Consider the following 25,076-nt stretch of genomic DNA (forward strand, 5'->3'; position numbering starts at 1 on the left):
GAATCCAATGCGTTTCGAATACTTTAGTGAAGATTCTTCCTCAGGGAAAGGATACCGCTCTAAAACAGTAATTGTCAGTAGTTAAACCTTTATACATATTGTTTATAGTCCAAAAATTGAGAAACAAACTTTACAAAATGTATGACTTACATACCACCAAAATTGGTCAAAAAGAGAATGCTTTGCTGTGTTTTGGAGAATGAGTCCACCCCCACACATAGAATGAGGTCATCGCTTTACATGCAGGAACCACAGGTGCCACATTATGAATACTGTAGTAACAAAGCATATCAATTAATATGATGTCATATATATTGATGTCCTGAGAATATATAACACAAAGCATAAAAACATATCTAGGAAAGTACTTTTCCTTTTATTTTATATAATATCAATAGGGACCAAAAATTAATAAAATGTTCAATATATGTATCATATGAACAAATATATAGATTGTAATCAGATATTTAAACTAATTTAATTGTCCCTCCACAATTTAGAGATGTACTCTCAATAATACTACAGAGGAATAGTCAATTAAGTATTTGAACTATTTTAGTTAGAAAGTTTCTTGTATTCTAGGCATTCAAAATAGTCACCTACATTCTTGAAGTTCACCATGAACTGTATAGAAGTAAGGTGCTGTAACGGTTGAACATCAAAGGTCTGTTGTTCAGACTTAACCCATCAAGGGGTCGGGAACAGACGTCGTACATATGGTTCCCCCCCTGCAGTCCTGAGAGGCAAACGTTATCTCCTGACAGATGGTGTGGGTCAACCAGGTTAAGACATCCTGAGTCCAGGTGCCAGGCTGTCTGCTAAAGGGTAACCTTCGTCACCCAAAACTGTGTAGGTCCGCACATCATTAAACTGACCAGCAATTAATTGAACATTCCTCAGGTCAACTGTGTGTTGCATGTCATGGATTATGAAGCTGTTAGTTTTAACTGAGAGTCCACTGACATTCTGCCCAACATATTGTATTGGGCAGACGCAGAGCCATCCCCCCTTGCCGGGGGGGGGGGGTTTTAAAAAGGGACAGGCTGCAAGCCTAAGAGTTAGAGCTTAACACACATCTCCTGAGTGTAACATCATAGCAGAGGAGATCAAAGAACCTTCCTGCTCTGCACTTGGATCTGCTTACAAACCAAGACATATTGGCAAGTAACTTGACTCTTTAATTTCCTCCCTATTATCTCTGCTGTATCTTTATATACATATATATATATATATATATATATATATATATATATATATATATATATATATATTTGTGGCATCTCTTTGTAAATATTTTATTGCACCTGTTTGACTCTTTTAGTAATAAATCTTTCTTTCTGAAAGTGTTAAACTGTTTCTAAGCGCTTACCTGCAATTCACGAATTCCTGACTTTTGAAGAGACGCTACTGTGTTTGTTTACTCCCTGCCCAATTGATCATATTGGACAGGTGACTTTTCAATCATTATAGTGCATTTCTGACAGAGTCCGTCTTCTCTGTACATTTCAAGACGGTGGTGGCAGTAGAACGGTTAGTTGCGTAATTAACCCGACCCAGTAACAAGCGCATTCAGGCTGCAGGCACCAATTGTGCTATTGACCATTGACCATTAGCTGGGCAATCGCTGTGTGGGGTGCAGCTGGGTGGGGCCTTGTTACGTGCGTCACACTGCGGTTTTAGATCAGCCGGTCCTTCGGTCACGAGTTTGGTGAGAAGGTCTGGGGTCTGACGCCGTGGGCGTGACGTATTACTGTTAGTCGCGGTCGTGCGATTGTCGCATGTTGGTGGCGGCGACCGTGGATCCGTGACACCCTCCACCACAGATGTTGACAGGGGGACCCATGCCAACAAAGCAAAGCCCAATCCAAAGGGTAAACACAAACTCAAACACAGGAGGCATGTACAATAATTATTAGCATAACAAAACACAACAAAATAATCTGGACAGTATAATGAGCTTTTGTTTTAAAAGAAGAAACAGTTAAAATACAGTAACAACATTCACAATGCAACCCTGCAGCACATATAGAATGTAGAGAAAAAAATCTCCTTTGGTGAGGAGAACAAATTGGATCAGTGGTAGAGGCATGCAAGGAGTTGAATCACTAGTAGAGGAACTAAGTGAAGACCTTTCAATCTGTTTTACCAAAGGTAAAGCCCTCTAAAAATGGTCTGTAGCTCTCAGATTAATTTAAACCAGGATGGCGAGTTGCATCCAAACATCTAATCCCACCAATGTCAGGTACAATTCTCTCTAAATGTACACAATATAACTGGATACTAATATTTATAGGTAAAGTTGATCCAAGGAATATATAATTGCCTCATGAAGGATCAGGAACACTTTTTTTCCCTGCTGGAGCAAATTGTATCATGCTTTGCTGGGTTTTTTGCCTTCCTCTGGATCAACTGTGGGTATAGGATTGTATATATAGGATTGTATATTTTTTTCCCCCTTTTTATTGCTTGAACTAGATGGACTTGTGTCTTTTTTTCAACCAGAATTACTATGTAACTATCTGCTTGACTTTCTGTACAGTAACCAGGGAAGAAAGCCTGGGACTAATCAGTGGGTCCTTTCAAGGGTGAGGTTACATGCAGGGATTCGGTTCCGGATCTCCCTTCGGATGCATGCAGCTGTTGGTGACTCTCAGGAAATCTGGTGGTGTTGTGTGGGCTGATCGATGCATATTTGTACAAGAGAGGAGGATTGCAAACAGCTTCCACAGTACAGAGTGCCTGCATTACAGTGAAAATTGTATGTGTATTTTGAGTGGGAAAGAAGGAGTTATGTTGTGGTGCAGCAGAAGTGGCACCAGTGGGTCCCAAGGAGAGGGGCAAAGTTGTGATGGGTGTTCTAGGGAAAAAGTACACCCTGCATGTGGCAAGGTGTATGGCAGGCTATTTACTATTTAGACATCAGAGCATGTCTATTCTGAGACCTGGTTTTGCAGCGGAGGCACTGAACCAAGTGGCTGAAGAGCAGGACTGTCTTACCGACACAGGTGTGAGGCTGGTGCATTGTAGCTGTATCGCTCTGGGCACCATCCAGGGAGCAGAGCACCTGTGTACAGTATGAGGCAACTGCCAGAAGCTGACTGTGGACTTGAGAGTGTAGAAATGGTGCAGGCACTATGGGGAGCCGCAGTTCCAGTTGGTGCCTAGCAGTCTATCACCTACCTCATATGCTAATGACTGGAGTATAGGTTTCTACACAGAGACATTTAAGTCAGTACAGCCAAATGAGTTTTTGAGTGGGGTTCCAAGCTGTTCTACTACTGTTGAGCTGAGTATAGTAGGATCGCTCCCAAGATTGGGATTAAGGACAAGGACTATGTTTACAGTTGCCAGCAAGGTCCCATCCCAAAAGCAGTAGGGGCAACATCCTCAGTTAGAGAGATTGTGCCTGCGGCAGTGGTCATGCTGGTGTCTAGCACCGTGGAAGAGCCTACAGGTGCGACCAGATCAGGTAAGCCTTCAGGGGAGGCAAGCGACATAGAGACTGACCCTGGGTCACCTAAATATACTATTGTACAGAGTGAAGAGGATATCACTGAGTGCAACACTTCAGAGGGGTCCTCATCAGAGTGATTATGGGGGGACCATAAGGGACAGCAGGAAACAGTATGAACAGTTGCACATAACCCCTTCCAGCACACAGCAGATGACTCATACCCTTAACTCTATGTATCTCTGAGCCTGTGAAGAGAGGGGGTTGTCACTTTCCGTAAATCAACTCTCAGATTACAATCAGCTCTGTGCTCTAGCTCTACAGTATGACATCAGATCCCCATCCCATGTTTTCTGCTGCTGAAAAAAATATTTTGATATATAAACAGTATTGCTCCATTTTGGCTTTCAGAACATAGGTCATGTAATTAAACATGGGCTGGTATATTCCATGTTGGAATGTTCAGAGACCTTTATGTATGGTCAGCTTTAGTGCAGTTGCAAACACAGATACAGCATGTACAGTAAATAGCTATAAATACAGCAACCAGAGATATACATTGATTTATAGGTGAATGAGTTTATGGAGGCTTTTCTGACAGTGTTTCATTAGCTGCTCTAAGCAGGGAGTGAATAAAACATATATTTTTCTTTATATAGCTAGGACAAAGTTTAACCTAATTGCACCATGGGCCAAAGCCTAGATCAGCAAGATTAGAGAGTTAAAGGAAAGATGAGTATGTGCATTTGAGGGGTACTGGAGTTAAGTAACCCTTTGTATAGTAAATTTCGGATGATTGGCCTCATATTTTTGTAAAGAAATAAACTACTTACCCAAAATGGCAGCCACATTAGACTATCTATCCATTCAGTCGTATCCAACCCTTGGCGATTGCATGGACCATCACTCGTAAGCGACTTTTTCCATGAATTCTCTTAGCAATTATTTTACAGGGTAGGTTGCCAAGTCTTTCCCCAACCCCTACCATGCAGGAGATCCCACATGGCCAGGGATGAAACTAGGACAATTTAAAAAGGAGCCAATTAACCTACCAGCATGTCTTTGCAGGGTGGGAGGAAACCAGAGTACCTGGAGGAAACCCACGCAAACACAGGAGGCACCATGGTTGGGAATTGAACCCATGACCCATTTACTGCACAGCAGATGTGCTAACCACTAAGCCACTGTGCTGCCCACATTAGACATTAAGATGTCTAAATTTCTAAAAAAAAAAAAATGGGAGTCTTGGCTTTCACATTATATGCTGGTGGACTTTGACACACACTTCTAACCATCTACTGTAGATCTTCAGTGACCTCCCCCCAGTTTTTTTCTTTGCTGTTTCTCTCTCTTCTATACTTACTCTTTTTCTTGACTCACCTACCACAGAGGTGGTTTTGTTTTGTTCCATGTGCACAATCTACCCTTCCCACCAGACTTGCTCTCTCCTAGTCTTCTAGTGCACTTTTCACAATCTTTTTTGAGGATTTTACTTTGCCTGATCAGTTTTTGCTCTTTTTTTTTTAAGTAATCTATTGTTGATAATTATTTGCACACTGTGTGTAAAATTGTATTTTAATATTCTGTAAAACTTAAAAAAAAATTGAAAGGGAAATATACTACTTACCCTCTCCACGCTCCAGCACTGTCCCTAGCTTCCTCCTCTACATACCTCCCAAGTGTCTCTCATTTGGAGGGACTGTCCTACTTTTGGAACCAAATCCCTCTGTTTCTCTTTTTGACCTGATGTAAGGAAATCTATTAAACAATGTATTATTTAACTTACAACAAAGTTTTACTGCACTTAACCTTTTAGCTAACTTTTTAATTATTATATTTGATATGATTGATATGTTTGAAAAGCCAAAACAAAGAAAAAGTAGGGATAAAAAAGCTTGGTTAAATCATTTTTTTGTGCATTAATCCTCATGGTTCTTTTTACTGGAGGCATAGCGGGAATGTCAGAAGCATGTAGCGCTGCTGCTCCATCACTGCTGCTGGTCTCATTCCAGCATTCTGGGTTTGGCTGTGATGCATTCTCCCGTCTGTCTGTCCACCTGCAAGGTGATTGATGTATGCAGTCTCTGGGTGGAGACCAAACCTGATTTAAGCCAGCCAAGCCTGCAGTCTCATGCTTTTAATAGTGCTGGTTGCACATGCTCAAGGTCCCTGTTTGTCCTGCTCTGCTGTCTGGATTCCCTCTTTGACTACCTCAAAACAGATATCAACTATTCTATGAACTCTGCCTGCCTTTTGACTATGGATTTGACCTGACTATTCTGAACCTTGCTTGCCTTGTACCTGGACTGTCATTGAACTACTCTGCCTGTCTGACAACCACGAGTACCTGTTTACTCTGCTCAGTTCGCACCTTCCCTGGTGTGGTGGTCAGACACTACAACATTGTGTACAAGACCTGGTGGAAACTGAGTACCCGCAGGCTTGCTTGCCTTACAGGAAAGCAGGCTGCTATAGGTGAACACAGAAGCCAGCTATAGTGTCTGACCAGCTGCATTAGGGGTAGGCATTACAGGGGAAATTACCTATGGCCATATACATTGTGCTATAATTAGACATACTGTATGTGTTTCTTTTCCTTTCCAAATTGAAATTCAGACACATTTTTCATTATTCGTACATTGGGATGTATCCAAATTTCTGTGTTACTGTATTATTCTGTATTATTCTGTAACAAATGTAAACAAATCTGAAATAACAAAAGAAAATTACTTACGAAATTCAAATCAAATTAAAAAATGAAATCAAATTTGAAAATGAGAATACAATAAAACAGAAAATAAAGGAATGGAATAGTAAATTATAGAATAGAAAAGAATAGCATAAAACAGAATAGAAAATAAAATATAAGAATAGAATAGAAAAGAACAGAGTAAAAATAACAGAATAGAATAAAATAGAATATATTCATCTTCCAAAATTTGAATTTCGAATAGAATAAATTTGAATTTGAATAGATTAGAATAAAATAGAAAATTAAAGAATAGAATAGAAAAAAATAGACTACAAAAGAAAAAAAAAAGAAAAAATAATATAATAGAAGAGTAGAAAGAATAAAACCATCTTCCAAATTTCAAATTTTGAATAGAATACATTTGAATTAAAATAGAATAGATTAGAATATAATAGATTAGAATAGAATAGAAAAGAATAAAAGAGTAGAAAAGAATAGAACAGAAAAAGCAATAGAACAGAATGGAATGAGTATAACAGTCTTCCGAAATTTGAATTTCGAATTGAATAAATTTGAATAGAAAAGATTAGAATAGAATAGAATACAAGAGTAGAAAAGAATAGAATAGAAAAAGTAATATAATAGAATGGAATGAGTAAAACCATCTTCTGAAATTTGAATTTTGAATAGAATAAATTTGAATTTGAATAGAATACAAAAAACAGAATAGAAAAGAATAGAATATAAGATAAAAGAATAGAATACAATGGAAAAACTATAGAATAGAATAAAATAGAATATAACCATCTTCCGAAATTTGAATTTTGAATAGCATAAATTTGAATTTGAATATAATAGAAAGGAATAGAATAGAAAATAAAAGAATGCAATAGAAAAAATAGAATAGAATAGAACAGAAAGAATATAACCATGTTTTAAGATTAGAATTTTGAATAGAATAAATTCAAATTTGAATAGAACAGAAAAGAAAACCATAAAACTGAATAGAACAGAATAGAATAGAAAAGAAAAGAGTAGAATAGAAAATAATAGCATAGAAAACACAATAAAATAGAATAAAACAAAAAGAATATAACCATCTTCGCAAATTTTGAATAGAGTAAATTTGAATGCCAATTTGAATTTTCCGAACATTTGAATTCAATTCAATTGAATTCGCGTAAACAAAACTAATTCCGAAAACAAATTAGACAAGTGTAACTAGATGAAATTATTTAACCATTAGCCGCCTGGCCAATGGCCATTTGGCGGCTTCAGAAGTGTCTCTGCACTCCGGGTGCACGCCATTTGGCGTGCTACCGCACATGCGCAGTTTGCGCTAATACAGAGCGGCGCAGCAGTGCGATCTGTCACCGGCCGTGCACCTCGGACACGGCCGATGACAGATCCGAGTACCGGCTCCCGTTGCTGGTACCATGTGACCTGCTGTGACCAATCACAGCAGGTCACATGACAGTTGTATACAATGGATGGCTTCATTCATGATGCCATCCATTGTATACTAGTGCCTAGCTGTGCATGGTCACAGCTAATCACATGCACATGTCATCTGATTAGCTGTGACCAAATCACAGCTAAGCACAAAAAAAAAAGCTGAATGAATCTATTTCATTCAGGTAAATGCTTGCTTACAGCAAAGTAATTCTTTGCTATAAGCAAATTGTGTAAAAAAAAAAAAAATACTGATCACTTCCCCAAAGTAGTACATTGTTACTATGGTAACATTGTACTACTTTGGTCATAGTAAAATATGAAAAAATAATCTTAAAAAAAATAAAAAAAGTAATAAAAAATTAAATATAATAAAAAAAAAAAAAAATTAAACAAAAATATATATCTATTTTTTTCATACGGTCACCAGTCAGTGTCCCTGTTCACCGCCATGCCAGTTATATGATGACGCTGTACTGCACTGGTGACAGTATGTAAAAAAAAAAATAGTGAAAATAATTTTTTTAATTTTCCGAAAAATTATGACAAAAAAATACAACTTCAAAAAACTCGCCATGCCTCTTATGAAGTACGTCGGACTGTCTACTCTGCAAAAAGGGGTCATTTGGGGGATATCTGTACTATTCTGACATTCTTGGACCTCAAGAAATTAGATTGGCTGTCAGTACTTCAGGATTGATCAATATTCAGATCTATACCATAGTTTGTGAACTCTATAACTTTCCTACAAACTAAAAAATACATCCTAATTTGGGTTATTTTCACCAAAGACATGTAGCAGAATACATCTCGGCCTAAATTTATGAAGAACAATTATTTATTTGTAAACTTTTATAACAGAAACAAAGAAAAATGTGTTTTTTTTTCAAAATTTTTGGTCTTTTTTTGTTAATTTAGCAAAAAATAAAAACCCCAGCGGTGATTAAATACCATCAAAAGAAAGCTCTAGTTGTGTGAAGAAAATGATAAAATTTTAGTTTGGGTACAGTGTTGTATGACCGCGCAATTGTCATTCAAAGTGTGAGAGCGCTAAAACCTGAAAAATGGCCTGGGCAGGAAGGTGTAAAATTGCACGGTATAGAAACGGTGAAATAGCAAATAAAATGAAACAAATGTTTTCGTTCTGCTCGTCTAGCTATAACGTGTCCCTCCTTCCCATTTCACAAAGTTGGGAGGTATGCCTCTTTCTTGTGCTGCCATCTGTCCTAGAACGACAAGCAGCATTATTCAGGCCCAGGCTGTCATGGACACACCCCTGGGAATGCTTCATCACACAGCTCGTGCTTACTGTACTCCTGGCAGAGGACAGACTGCTTTAACCACTTCAAGTCCGGACACTTTCACCCCTTCCTGTCCAGGCCAATTTTCAGCTTTCAGCGCTATCACACTTTGAATGACAATTGCGCGGTCATGCAACACTGTACACATACAAATTTTTTCGAGACAGATAAAACTTTATTTTGGTGTTATTTATTCACCACTGGGATTTTTATTTTTTTTTGCTATATAAATGAAAAAGTCCAAAAATTTTCAAAAAAGGTGTTTTTCTTATAAACTTTTGCAAATAAATAATCTTTCTTCATAAATCTTGGCCAAAATGTATTCAATTATCCTTTTAGTAAAAAAAAAAAAAAAAACCCAAATTAGTTTATAACCAAAAATTATAATTTTTCTTTTTTATTTCTCATTCTCTCTGGCTGCATTCTTGCAGCCATTGAGAAATACTGTGTGAGCTGTGATTGGCCACAGCTTGTCACATGGTACAAGGCTGTTGTGAATAGCCTTGCACCATGTGACCTCTGTGATCATTCACAGAATTCACATGTAGTAAGCAATGATGTCAGAAGTGACATCGTACTTACTACTATTCATGTGATCACTGATTGACCAATCAGTGATCACATGATCGGGATCTCACACAGAGGTCCTGTACAATGATCGGTGTTCTGCTGTGTCCGGAGGAGACATCGGGAACCGGATCGCGCTGCTGCATGCTCCCAGGGAGCGGGGAGGACGTTTATAAATGGCCACCCGCCCCTGCACTACTCCCGTCTGGCCGTTTATATACATGGGCTGTACGAGAAGTGGTTAAACATGTCCCACATAAATAGATTGGAATCAGGTTGGTTAAGACTACATCTTAGGCGTTTCTTCATGTGCTCCTGCATAATCTGTGCTATGGATCAATATTAGGGAAAGTGGGCACGTTCAATTGTGAGAGTGCCAGAAACTGTCTAGCCTTTATTTTTTATTTTTTTTGAGAACAAGATGTCAGCACATTAATGTGGGCAGCACAGTGAATAAATGGTTAGCACTTCCACCTGACAGTACTTGGGTCGTTGGTTTGAATCTCAACCACGGCACCACGTGCATGGAGTGTGTATGTTCTCCCTGTGCCCGTGTGGGTTTCCTCTGGGTATTCCAGTTTCCTCCTACACTCCAAAGACATGCCAGTAGGTTAATTGGCCCTAGTTTGTGTATGAATGTAAGTTAGAGACCTTAGATTGTGAGGGTTAGGCACTGATGTGAATGTACAATATATATGTAAAGCGCTGCGTAAATGATCAGCATTATATAAGTACCTGTAATAAATAAAGATCCTTTGTCTACATGCAGTAGATGGGAACTAGGTACATTCAATTTGAAATGGATGCATGGTATACTGCAGGAATATAAACATGAATGGACCTATATTGTGGGACTTGATAATGGACTTGAATTTCCTGCATTATAAATCACAACATCCAGCTAGGTCTAACTGATAAGAATAGGTCTGGCACACTCCTGCAGGGGAACAAGCATCAAGATTTATGATTCAGTCTTCCAGTTCTGTGGAATAAGACAGATATTAGAACCATGTGCCCAATACAGTAACATGACCCTGCTGATTCCACAGCACAGATACTTGATGCCTTACAATTCTCTGACGTGAAAACATGCAATACTCAAGAGACACAATGGAGATGGCCATGTGCAATAATAGTATTCCCAGATGGAGCTGGATGCATAATACCTGCCATAAATGACATACAGCATGTGGATTGTAAGTATAGTCTACTAATACATGACTTACATTACATGTAGCGGCAAGGCAAACAAGTTTAGGTTAATTTTACTAGATGTTTCTTAACCTCCCTAGCGGTAAGATTATTTCCGATTTTTGGTGCTGAAAGCGGTACCATTTTTTTGCATGGAAATATGTAGTTTTTTATTGTAGGCTGTAATTTTTAGGAATAACTCACTGAAATCTGTCCGAACAAGAGTCTAGTAAACATTCCGGATATGATAAAACTTGAAACATGAAATCATAAATTATAATTTAATTAATAATCATAAAAAATAATAATATAATAAATTTAATTCAATAATATAATCAAACCGAAAACACTGAAATTTGAAATACAGAGGCAAATTCGCACATCGCTGAGCAAAGTCGCAAAATCGTTTTCAGTGTCTGATGACGAATTTCTCCCACGAATCATTATCACTCAATTCTGCAAGTGGTTCTAATTTACTATCGCTGTTCTCTAGCTGATCTAAAACCGCTTTTGACGTAAAGGGACGCTTTTTGGACGCCATGGACTTTTCTAAGTTTCCAGGCAGAAAGAACAGTCAAAATGTAGGCAGGGCGCAGGACAAAGCAGTAGGGACAAAATATATGTGAAATGCATTGAAACAGCAATGTTTTACTATATAATAATAATTTTTTAAAAAATTACATTTTTAAAAAATTTCAAATTTGCCGCCGGTTCCGTCCCCCGTACGTCCCGACGTCACAGGGACTGGAACACGGAAGCCGGATGCCGGCATCGGCCGGAGGAGATGGCCGGGGACGCTGCAGGGGACACATCGCGGGAGCGCAGGACAAGGTCAGTGCTGCAGGGAATCCCTGAGCAACGCCGCATGGTAAGCCCGAGTGTAGCTCGGGGATACCGCTTGTGGTACTGAAATTTTACCCCGAGCTACACTCGGGAATACCGCCAGGGAGGTTAAAGGAAGTCTCCACTTTACCTGTAGATTTATCTAATGTGCCTTTAAACCTCATGATAGTTAAAGTGGACCTGCAGTTATTAATGAAAAGTGAGTACCCCCCTCCCCCCCCATACACACACACACTTCCCAACCTATTGATCACATTTGTAAATAGATTGACAGACTTTGTATGCAGATGCTCCATTTACATTCTGAGGTGCTCTGTATTCTGAGAAGGTACAGTACACACGGGACGTTTTTACAGCGGCTGTTTTTGGCTTTTGGTGTTTCTTTTTACAGCCAGTAAACCCCCAGCAAGTTATCCTAGATGTCCATGCACACATAGACCTGTAATCAACATTTTTTGGCAGGGGAAAAACCCCAGAACTAGTGGGTTTCTAGAGGAGTTTTTTAGCTGTAAAAATGCTCTAACGCAGCAAAACACGGCAAACCGTGTTTTTGGAATTTTTTTGAGCAAAAAAAAAAAATGCTAAAAATGCAAACGCAGCTAAACGTTAATGCAAAAATGCTGAAAAACGCAAGTTTTTAACGTGACATTACACAGCTAACGTTACCAGCGTTATTAAAATGCCCCGTGTGCATGGAGCAAAGTGATATTTTAATTATAGATGGAGTACAAGCAGGACTGCTGTTAGAAATCACAGGGCCCCAAATTATATTTTTGCTAAAATGTCATGGCTGCGATGCTATGCTTTGCAGCAATTGCAGAAACTAAACCCTCTTTGAACAAGACCTAATTAATTGAATAGTGCTGCTCTGCACGTGCCCCGCAACTGCGTGCAAAATGGTTGCGGTACGTTAGTGCAACATGACTCCTTAACGCCTGTCAAATGCTGTCTGAAAAATTGTATTTATTTATTTTTACTTTTTTTTTTTTTTTTTACTGCCCTGTTTGGGGGGGTTGGGTGCTTTGGTGAAATAACAGGAGTTTGAACAGAGCCCTGATGTCTCATATTTGAGCCAGAGAAAGGGACTGAGGACATAGATTCATCAGTCCCTTTCTCTGCAGCCTCAGCTGCACTGTACAATGAATGATTAGGACACGCTCTGTTCTGAACGGCTTCCTGTTTGTTGGCAAACTGAAGCATAGTAAACTATGTTTACTATGCTTTAGTGAAGAATGGACACAGGAGCGATCGATACTGCTTACCACCCTCACCACTGCAGAGGAGGGTGGTCACACAGGGTGCCCAACAGCAGGTGGAAGGGGACACAGATAATAGAACCAATCCTCCTGCAGCGCAGCTGGCCCTCTTAATCAGCAGATGTCCAGACCCCTCTTTTGATAGATAAATATATATAATCCCCCTGCGCTGCTATATAAAGATGTTAAGGGTAGCTGCTAACACCCTATCCTCTCCTCATGAGTGAAAAAACAGTGAATATTGTTATAAATGGTATAGCACTACACCATTTATAACAATATTCAGACCCCTCTTTTGAAATGATGGGGCCCGGGTCTGGTACAGGAGGGCCGGCTATACCTCCTTATCAGCATCCCTCAGTACAGGAACTTTTTAAGGCCCCTAGTGTGATATGTCTTCTTCTACAGAAAGATCTTCCTGGTATAATTCCTGACCAGGGGCGGACGGACCATTTGGAAACTCGGGCACTGCCCGAGGGCCTGGGGTTAGTAGGGGGCCCCATGAGATGCCCCTGGTACCTTTTTCATAGGCTTTTTTGAGTTTGGGCAAGGACACAGGGGCCCCAAGATCCCCTATTGCCCGGGGGCCCCATGAGTTGTCAGTCCGCCCCTGTTCCTGACTCCACTTTAGTGCACATACTGTAGGAATGTTGGGTGTTCCCACCCACCTTGTGTGTCCCAGCTCCTCCTGTCACATTCTCTGAAATATAAAATAAAATATCCAACAGAAAGTATAGGACCTTTCCTAAAGGTATGCAAACCGAGGAACTCAGTGCAAATATCTCACTATTAAATATATAAGAAGCTAACAGGAGGTTTAACTCCCCAACTTGAATCAAAATCTGAAATATCACTTTGAGTAGACTGGCCCTAAGGAGGCCTATTGAAGTGAACGGCAAATACACAATAACACATGCAGCATGTGGGTTTATCTTTTCTAACAAATTCTCCTTCACTTGCATAACGTCAGAACAAGAAAACCTCATTGGCAGTGCTTTCCAAATGCTGCAGAGATGCATTTTTATCTTCTGTTCTTCCTCTTCCTTGATGATGGACAGGCAGAGACAGAAGAGTAGGATTCAGGACTCTGATTCCTACTGAATCTGATCTGCTACAACCAAAGCACTGAACCCAGCCTTGGTAATGGGGGCAAGGAGAAACCTAACTGGCCAGCAGGGCCAGGAAGACTAGAATTGGCCACAGACTGAGACCAACCTATGCCCTGCTCACTGTCTGACAGGAGACAGTTGTGCTGAGACCCACAGGCACTGCAGGTGTAGGCCCAGATAGTAGAGTGGTGCCTACTGCTGTGAGCCTGAGTGCTCAGAATTTAGGGGTGGACTGTGCTCAGGGCTGCTGCAGAGAATCATTGCTACTAATTGCTGGAAGCCTGCTAGGACTAATGGTCACTGATCTGTGCTGCTGGAAAAAGTTGCTATAAGACATTGCTGCTGAGAGCCATATGATTGCCATGTTGCACTTGGGGTTAGTGTTCCAGAGTTACTAGGCCTTATGTGCAGTTCTTGTATCACTACTGTATAGTGTGTTGTTGTTGTGAACAGCAACAACTCGGTTGCACTGAGCCCATAGATAGCCACCTTAATCAATGGACAGGAAGTCCCATGCCTGAATGACACAAGGTCAGAGGTCACGGTCATGGAGTATGATTTTTATGTGCAGAGATTTGAAGCATGAGTACAATTAGACCCCTGCTGGCTATCCCTCAGAACAGCCAGTAACCTACCCATCTTGGTCAAAGGTATAACCTGGGTGAGTATTCATATCTAAGACCAGGTGGTGGAGCAGATACAGGTGGTGGTGACCCACGGGCTCGTCAACCAGCAGTACCTGATGTGCAGTACCATGAATGTCTTGAAAGACCTGGACTTACCCCATCTGTTTGGCAAATATGAACATTTGGGACAGTGGGCCCATGGCTGTGGCCTGCGAGCAATGTGGCTCCAGGTTCTCCAGGCCTTAGAGGCCCAGTGCAGGGCAATCAAGAAGCAGCTGGAACAAGTATGAGTGGTCCGTACACCCCCCAAGCAGAAACTACTCTTGAAAATAAGTCGATACAAGTGAGCGCTGCAGAATCAATAAAAAGCAGCTAGCACAAAAAAATGAACCCCCTCATCCACAGAAATTATAAAATAAGTGCAGTGTTAAAATCAAATATTATATACAGTCAATAGATTGAAACATATCATAAATCGTGGTCATATATGTGCTCATAAAATAAGCTAATAATAAACAAAAAATATTTATATTTTATATAAAGAGGGAGGAGCCTATGTGCTCATGTCACGCCACCATGCCCATGTTGATGGTCTGGCGGCCATCTTTGTAAGTGCAGCCGATTGTTTTTATTGTCATTTCTACATGGATATGTTTGTTTCAATTTTATCAATAAATACTACATTATATACCGCTGTTCTTGGGATCGTATTGCGAGCACTTCCTACAGGATCCTATATTGGCATACCATGTGATATTTCAATTGCGGAGGAGCCACATATTTCCCAGAGGGATTTCTTTGTTCAAGGCCTGGTTTTATTGTAGTTCTGGTGAGTGCATAGTGGTGGAGGATTGTCACGGATGATTTTTCTCACACAGATGTCACTTCTTTCATGATTGCTGGTTATCACAGTCGTATCAGTGAGGAACTCCTATTGTACCTAAGGACACTTCACTTGGGACTTTTATATATAATATAAATATTTTTTTAGAAACTACCCCTGCAGGAGGTGGTCTGGTTCCTCCCTGTTGGGACCCACCAGAAATTACAGGGGGCCACCATTATGGTAGAACCTCGCAATGATATTGAAACATCCGGGGAGTGGCTGGTGGGCCGTACCCTGTCGAAGATTTATCAGGGAAGAGTCTCAGTAAAACTCATCAACCTGGAAACAGCGCTAGACACACCATCTTGGTTGACTTATCTGTGGTACCTCAACACTATCTCAGAGGCCCAATCAGTGGTGGAAGCAATCTGCACCCCTCTACTGGCAGCCATAGTCTTTTGGCATGAGACACAATATAGGTCCCTAATGGAGCAGCTGGATATCCCCTTTAAAGACTTTTCTCTGCCCCAACAAAGACTGCTTCACCAGCTGCTGGAAAAACATCTGTTAGTGTTCACCAACAGTCCTGAGGAGTATGGGTTCACCGAAGCCATTGACCACCCCATACACATGGGAGACACACCATACATCCGAGAGCAGTACAGTTACATACCCTCAGCATTGTGCCAAGAGGTCAAGTAGTTACTCCTGCAAAAGAAGGATGGTAGTCTATGGTTCTGTGTGGACAACTGTAAGCTCAAAGCATGTACCCACTGGGACACCTACCCACTTCATCGGGTCAAGGAATCCCTAATTACCCTCAGACAAGGCAAGTTCTTCTCCACTTTCGATCCGAAGAGTGGCTACTGACAAGTCCAGGTGCGGGACCAGGACTGAGAGAAAACCGCCTTCAGACTATTCAAATGCAATCGCATGCCCTTCCATCTCAGTAACTCCCCAAGCACTCTCCAGCTTCTAATGGAAAGGTGTCTTGAAGATTTCAATTTCGAAAGTCTGTGCTTGTTTACCTCAGTGATATCATCATCTTCTCCAAGACATTTGAAAAACACACCAGGCAGTTGGAGAGGGTGTTGGTAAAGAATGCCAAGCACACATGAGGAAGCAAGCTGGAACCCAAGTGGGAGTGCAACCCATACCAGGTGGCAGGGCTTCCTTTTTCCATAACTTTATTTCAAACTTAATAAAAGACAGAAAGCATCTGTGAACATGCATTATATGCACAACATGCGAACATGCTTTAAAAGTGTATGATATTAAATTATACGTGGAATGTCTGTGAATGGGAACTGTGAGGATGTTGAGCATAGAGTACTATGCAAAAATTCTTCAGCACAGGGGCGGACTGACCATTCGAGCACTCGGGCACTGCCCGAGGGCCCCGGGGTCAGTAGGGGGCCCCATGAAATGCCCCAGGCACCTTTTTTATGGGCTTTTTGGGTGTGCTTTGAGTGTGGGCAAGGACACAGGGGCCTCATGATCCCCTATTGCCCGGGGGCCCGATGAGTTGTCAGTCCGCCCCTGCAAGTTCAGCAGCAGCACAAATATAATATATTTTGTTTCCAGGTATTGATTTTATTACAAGATAAATAACGTATGAATTTGGAAATGCACAGATCACTAGTCACCAGATTTTGAGAACCATGGGCTAATGCTTTGTTTGTGATTCATGACAGCAGATCATTGCTTGAACTGTCTCTTTAGAAGAGTGTTAAACTCCTCGACTCCAAATACCTTAGCAATTTGGAACATTGCCATATTGGCCTGTAGAGGAGTTAACGCTGCCAATAGATAATAGTATTTCAATACACACTCTTTAAAGTGATACTGAACTCTGGTTTTAAAAAATCCATTAATATATGAACTCTTAACTCAAAAAACTAACTTCAGTTGCTCTCAGCTGCCTTGAATTTCAATTTTTTTTTTTGCTGTTGTGATTTATCTTTTTACAGGATGTCTATATTCGTTCTCCATGGTTTTGCTGTATGTAGGAACGTAGCCAACCTCTCTTGCTCACTTCTGCGACAGACTAGGCAATATGAACTATAGGATTTGTAATGTGCATAGAGCAGAGGTCATGGCTGCAATATACACTGCTTGTCTCAAACAAACAGAAGTCCAGGAGCCCACGGAGGACATTACAAGGAGACAGCAAAACACATTAAGAAATTATTTAACAAAAAAATTGATTACAGGGTCATTGAGTACTGGATGTGTATGGATTATTTTTGGAGAATAAGGATATCTTTTGGTGTCACTTTAATGCTTGTCCAATGACCAGGCACTCCCAGTGCCATTCCCAAAGAACAGTACATTTCCAACGTGCCTATGATGTACCTATAGACACTAAACATTGGGCACCATGGGCAAACCATATTTGTGGCTACAGAGAGAAGAGATCATTAGGGGAAGTCTAAATCAATTGGCAGACGGAATCGATTCCAATTTTTCTTCTAAACTTCCAGAGAGGTCTATAGAAAGCCAAATCAGGTAAATCTTTTCTAACAACCTAGGAACCTAAGGATGTAGTGCTTTTAACGTTGGAAGCTACAAAGCCAACAGCAATCAGGAGACAATAAGAGCACTACACAATAAAGTCTAATTTATGTAAAACATTGACATCAGAACTTGACTTTAATGGACAAACTCATTGTCCAAGATATTTTTTTACTTAGCCCCTGGCCCATAGTTCTGCACTTTCTGACAGCAGGGACTGGACTACTATCAGTGCTGCTGCTCTGTACTTCCTCTCCTACTGTCAAGCTGTTAAGGACAGGAGTGGCTGTGGGCAGAGAGAGAAAAAGCACCAGCCATCAGCAGGGTTCTATGCAGCCATGGAGAGGGCTGAAGAAAAGCCCCACCCACCACCCAGGATCACAGAGAGGAAGAGGAATTTAAGCTGCTGTGAATTGTGGGAAGGACAGTGCTTGCTGGGAGCAATTATGACTTCTGGGAGATGTAGTTCTCAGACAGATTGAGCCTATGTTTTTAGATGTTTGAAGAGGGACTGCATATTTCAGCATCACCAGAACTCTGTAGAGAGGAAAAGGAAGGTCTGTTCCAGAGCTTGAGGCTGATGTGGTGAGGACATAGTTGGAGACAGATCATGTTAACAGAATGCTTTGCCCCCACATAAAGGACACAGAGAAGTGGAGTAGCAGACATCTCTTAGTACAAATGGCTGCTGCCTGATTGTTGGGGGCAAAGCTGCTGTTGCTGACTTCATTGAGCCACCAAAGTAAAACAGAGGGAGCCCAACTGTCAATCTAGGAGTTGATTGGAGGCCGCTGGTGAAACCCTTATGCACCCATTAGAGAGGAATAGTTTTGTGTGCTTGGGTCACAGTATTGGTGCCTATACCCATGTTAGGAGAAACGTATTTTGAGTGCTCTAGCACCTGGTCTGGGCCCCAACATAGTGGCCTGCAGGGAAAGTGTGTTTTATATAGACTGACAGACTGTTATTAGAACATTGCCCTTAGGCAGGGTTTAAGGGTCATTCTCTGGATCTTTGCCTTATTAGCAATGGTATATCCTATTTGCTATCCTATCTGCTACTGTAATATATATATATATATATATATATATATTGTGTTTACCAACTGTATACACCATTTGCTACTGTTTTATATACAGTTTTTTTGTTTGTGGGGTTGTGGACACTGGAAACAGGGGACCCAGAAAAGTATGGGCTCCTCTTCAGGGGGGATAAGCACTACACTGATATCATTGAAGACAAGTCAAAAGAACCTTTCGATATGAGAATGCTACATTACATCTTGTTTGTTGCCATTAATAGGAGAGCTATGTTCTTAAAAAAAGGGTGTGCAGTATAGGGGATCTGGGGAGGGATGCATTACTCTAAAGGTAACTGGTGGGGATGTCGGTTCAGGGAAGTTGGAAAAGAGGACAGGTTTAGCTGAGGGACTGAGAAGAACTCCTAGGACCTAATTGACGTCACAGAACAAAAGTAGAAAAAAAGGAGAAGGGTGACAGAGAGAAGAAAGGAGAATGGTAATGGAACAACAAACTACATGGAACAACAAACCACATGGAACAAAACATTGGATCTGAGCATTTAATGGAACTGGTGAGGTCTTCAATGAGTTTTTTGTGCCTAGCAAAGTGGGTCATGTTGGAAGGTCTGCAACTTCTAGAAAAGCAGAGCCATTGTAGAGAGAAGAGCACAACCCCTAATCAAGTAAGGCTCACAAGTTTGTAGAGCTTCCTGGGGTGTGCTACTCTGCCCCTAAGAGTTAGGTATCTTATACTAAAATATACATGGTACCCACTGAGGTTTCTGCAAACTGATATAATCTTTATTACAATGATATCTTTGTTATATCATTAATAAACACTTTGTTTTCTTTTTAAATCAATACCAAATGTCAAACTGCAGTTAATATATCAGAAAGATATACTGGTATCTGTTCCAGGTCAGCCTACAGTCAGTTTATCAGGCACAATAATTCTAAGGGTGGATGGCAGATTCATGAGCTAGAATTGGGGCCAGGCCATGTGCAGAGTGAACCAGTTGTAATGTGACCTCTAACCACATAGGCAGCAGCAGCATCACCGGGCTGGAAGACATCTGGCTCGTCTCTAAGCTAAATATCTACTCATAATGAAAGTAATAACAGGGAGCTCAAAGTGCAGTAAAAATTCACACCATGTAATTAACTTTGCTATTTACTCTGTCCTTCTCTATTTGGACTAGATAGTATCTCATTTGTTTTTATACTCAGTCTTATGGTGCCTGATTTGGTTGCACTGGGGAATGTTCATATGTTTGTAAGTCCTTTCAAGACCCTGGCCGACATTCCCTAACCAAGCATTTTCCACAATAATATACTGTCAGGGAAACACACTTACTTATGAGGCCTTGCTATTCTGGTAGCTCCAGGCACTGCACAAGGGAACAACACTCTACCTGGCCAATGGAACTGCAGCCCCAAGCAGTTGGTCTATTGATGATGATGGAAGACTCAGTTCTTAGTTCCTTCACAATGACCACTTTGTGCAGCCCAACTTACCCCTTTCCCTACAGAGCCCGCAACATACCATGAAAACTGCTTAGCAATCTAGGGACTGGACCAGGCTGAGTTGGGAAGGGGTTAATGTGTCTAATCCCAGTTTGCAGTCTTTTAGGGCTTCAATCGGCCCACCTGTGATATAAATTGGGGGAAGGCTAAGGTCTGAGAGTCTGCTCTGCTGCTGTTGTTTCCACAGAAACTTAAGAGAAGGAAGGGCCGCTGTGTTCCATCTTTTTACCACCAAGGGTACCAGAGTACCAGCAGGAATGGACTCTCACCTCTATAAATTATGCCTGAGCTGCCAATTATTTTATGTTATGGGAGTGAAGGAGTTGACATAGGACATACATTAGATTCGTGCTATGTGTCCAGCAGGATCTCATTCTGTTACTGGCAATGAGATAACAGAGGAATGCTGGCTGGTAGAGGTTGCACCACTCAGCCTCCACTGCTAATGCTACAAGTAGGGGCCATGGTGTGTAGCGCTATGGGACAACCCTTCAGAGAGAAACTCTGCTTTATTACTACATGCTGTGAAAGCTCATCTTTAAGTCGGGGAACTGTTTTAAAGCGGAGCTCCAACCAAAAGGGGATGTTTTGCTTTAAGGATTGGTCCCCTACTCCCCCCATTAAGGATTGGCACCTTTGGGGAGAAGTTACCCGAAACTGACAGGTATCCGCTGCAAGTTCCACTGCAATTGCCTAGGCGATTGGAAGCGGAAGTTGTCCTCCCCCCTCCCTCCCCGTAGTCTTCTGGGACACCTGACAGGTCTCAGAAGACTACAGGATCATTCACAAAGTGCAGTGCTTCTTGCGCATGCGCAGTAATCACCCAGCTGTAAAGCCACAAGCTGTCATAGCTAGGTGCCCACACTGAGGATGCCTTCACAAGGAACACAGAGAGGCCGGTAAAACTGGCTGCAGCGGGGACAACGCAGGATCAAGTGACAGGTAAGTGTCCAGTTTTTGTAGCTGCTGACTTTTATTTTTTTATTTTCACCGGAACTCCACTGTAATGAACATTTAACTCAAAGACTTTCATTACACAAAGTTTTATGTGGCAATGAACAAAGTCGTTTTCCCTTTTCCTGTACAGGAATTACATTTTCCATGACATGGTTTAGTTGCAATAACTTTCAAGTCACCACAATCAGCAAACTTGTATTAAAGGAACAGCTCAAAGAAACAACAGCCCAGTGGGGAGGCTCTGAGCCTCAAACATTCAGTTTAAGGCCAAAATGTAGAGCAGAGCAGGCTCTGATGCACCGACAGTGTCTGTCCCAGAGGATGGAATGTGGCCTGGCAAGTCTAAACCCAAAGGGAAAGTATTCCTAGAAAGGATAGTGTGCCCCTATCCTGAGCTCACTTGACCAGAACATTTCCTTACTACTATGAACTTTCTCTGACAGATGGGTAACCTGTCCTGTCCACTAGCAAAAATGCGCACCAAGCCCAGGAGCCAGTGTCTTAAACAGACTCTGCCTGACCTAAGATGTCCACCAGATTCACATGGGGTTGCAGCATCCCCAGTGATCCAGGAAACCATAGAGAAATATGTTCCTCTTGACTTCCTCTCCCTCTGCTGTGCCACTGCTGTTGAGCACCATCTGCAGTGCTGAAAAGAGACTGCACCTGCCTACACTCATCAATTCTTTTTTGGATCATGCCCCAATACTGTTGGCCATGGACTATGATGGGACCTCATCCAGGCCTCTTACTTGGAGTTGGAGAATGAATGAGTCCCTGTTGCAAATACTGAAGATACAGACAGATATTAATATCCTACTACAGAATTACTTCTTGGAAAATGCTGAGTCCTCTTCCAGTCCTGATTTGGGAGGCCCATAAATGTGTGATCCGAGGCTCCTTAGTCTCTATCAATATGCACAAAAAACAGGAATGCACCTGACAGATAGACCAACTAATAGCTAGGGCCCAGTCTCTGGAAAAAAAATCACAGTGGAAAAATCAGTAAATAAAAGGAATTAGGAGATTTGGAGGCAACTGGGAGCAATAGAAGTCACACTTCAAGATAGGTCCTGTTCAGCACGGCGTCTTGAGCTGAAGAGCCATGTGGCAGGGGGTAGTGCAATACGCATTTTATCACAACGCAGTGCTCCCTGATTTTGTTTAAACAGAACTTTACGTGAGCGGTACACAGTGCTTGCTGTGGGACCATGCAGATATATCAAAACATGTTGCCTAATATCGCACTATTCTGGAACACAGAGAAACACCACATTCTGGTCTGAACATGACATATGGAAAAAAATAGTAAAAAACTATTTTGTTATTTGTGTTGTTTAACTGTACTATGAAAGGGCCCTGAAGAATACATACTTGTACAGAAGCAAAGTGGCTAAATGGTTAGCACTTCCGCCTGGCAGTACTAGGGTCGCTAGTTGAAATCCCAACCATGGCACCACCTGCCTGGAGTTTGCATGTTCTCCCTGTGCCTGCGTGGGTTTCCTCCGGGTGCTCTGGTTTCCTTCAACACTCCAAAGACATGCTGGTAGGTTAATTGGATGCTGTCTAAATTGTCCCTAGTATGTGTATGTATGAATGTAAGTTACGGACCTTAGATTGTACAACCCTTGAGGGTTAGGGACTGATAGGAATGTACAATATATATGTAAACCACTGCACAAATTGATGGCGCTATATAAGTACCTATAATAATAATTTAAAAAAATTTAAACCAGAGTTTAGTGTCACTTTAAGTCAGGAAAAAGGTAATAAATGCACTTTAAAGCACAGTGGACTTACCATTTAAACATTCTTGGGATAAACACAAAAAGGTTTTTTTGTCTTTTTTTACTCTAATACTTTTATGTTTGTGTATTTGCTCTCACAGTCACCAGGGTTTATGTAGATCTTTGTTGATGTGTAAAGGTGCAGTTGTTTTTTGGTGTTAGGTAGATGCGTTTCCACGTGTCAAAATTAGTTTCCTTTGGGTGTGGATGCGTTGATGCACATTTTCAAAGCATTTTTTAAATTAGAATTTGGAGTGGATAGGGTAAACCAGTGTTTCTCAACCTTTTTTTTAAATTAGAATTGGGATTCGATAGCGTAAACCAGTGGTTCTCAAACTTTTTTTTAAATTAGAATTGGGATTCGATAGGGTAAACCAGTGGTTCTCAAACTTTTTTTCAGTCAAGGCACCCTTTACAATTATGCAGAATCTCACGGCATCCTATTCCAAAATGTAAAGACAAAACTAATAGCCTTACATAATGCAGCAATATTCACACATGTAGGACACCCAGCGTTAGAGGTTGCAAAGCAAACATGCCTGTGCACACTGGTACTGACTAGTATTCCAATGTTTCTCTTCTCCCTCAGTTTCTCTCACTCAGCTAATGTGACCCCCAGTGCTAATAGAGAGGGGTGGGGGAGGAGCAAACAAGGATGTAGTGCATGGGCCCGAGTCTTCCTTATCAACCAATGACGTCATTGGTTGTTAGGACACAGGCGGCTAGAAGGTTGTAATGGTGCACAAGGAAAACCTATGGCTTTGTATAACTAAAAGACATGCTCGATCCACCTGCTGGCTTGTATACAATTTTTTGGGCAATTTTTAGGCATGTTGCCACAGCACCCCTGAAACAACTCGAAGGGTCCCCAATGTGCCATGGCACTCTGGTTGAAAAAGGCTGGGGTAAACAATGATTGACCAAGGCTTGTTAATACCTATTGCCAATGCCTCAAACATGTTATATGCATTTTGATGCGCTTCTATTGACTTTCATCTGCTTTAAAATGCATGAAAATGCATTAAAAACAGACATTATTATTTTATTATTGCACAGGATTTATATAGCGCCAACAGTTTGTACAGCACTTTACAATATAAAGAGGGATGGTACAATTCCAACACAGTTCAATACAGAAGGAAATGGAGGGCCCCGCTCATGGAGCTTACAATCTAAATGTCATATTTTTCACATTGCACTGCACTGCTGCGCTGAAATGGGAACAGACAATATTTTCAATATAGGGAAGTTGGACATGCAATTTAGCATGTTGCAATGTGTAGATTAAAAGGCAGCAGTGTAAATGGACTCTTGGGCTTCATGCACACAGGGCATCTGTTTAAACCCCTCTGAACACCAGAACACCTGGCAGGAGAAAAGCTGCTTAGAAAAACAAGCCTAAAGTCATATATTGAACATGAGTTTAGACGCCTTTAGTCATATCAAGCATTTGAGCATTCATGGATTCCATCAGGCAGAATACTGATTTATTCTGGCCATTGGAATGCATTACCGCTCAAATGTGCCTAAACACATCTTGCACTTAGGAGCGTATACACGTGCTTAGGCGTAGGGCTGCTGTTAGAAACCATACAGTAAACCTGACAGGGCCCAACCCAAACCACAGGGCCCCATACAGCCATTCCTACAAAAAACACAGTTTACTATGCTTCAATTATGAATGAACACAGTAATTCATTGGTACCAATTACTCATTGTGTTCATTTAGGAAAGGAAGGGACTGGTATATGTGACATATTTACCGGACCTTTTCCCCACTCTCCAACTTGAAGGATCCTATTGTATGCTTGCAGCTGCTGATGGGAATGAGAGGAGGGAAGCTGGCAACATTACAGGGGTGGGGGCAGCAGGGGGAACTGTATGGTGTACATGGAGGGTGCTGGGTGCACCGGGGGAGCAATTACTGTAACCATTTCCCTGTATAGCTCTCTGCAGCAG

The sequence above is a fragment of the Staurois parvus genome, unplaced genomic scaffold (genome assembly GCF_062004578.1).
Source record: "Staurois parvus isolate SC_StPar_1 unplaced genomic scaffold, SC_StPar_1.0 ptg000564l, whole genome shotgun sequence".
In the NCBI taxonomy this organism is placed as follows: domain Eukaryota; kingdom Metazoa; phylum Chordata; class Amphibia; order Anura; family Ranidae; genus Staurois; species Staurois parvus.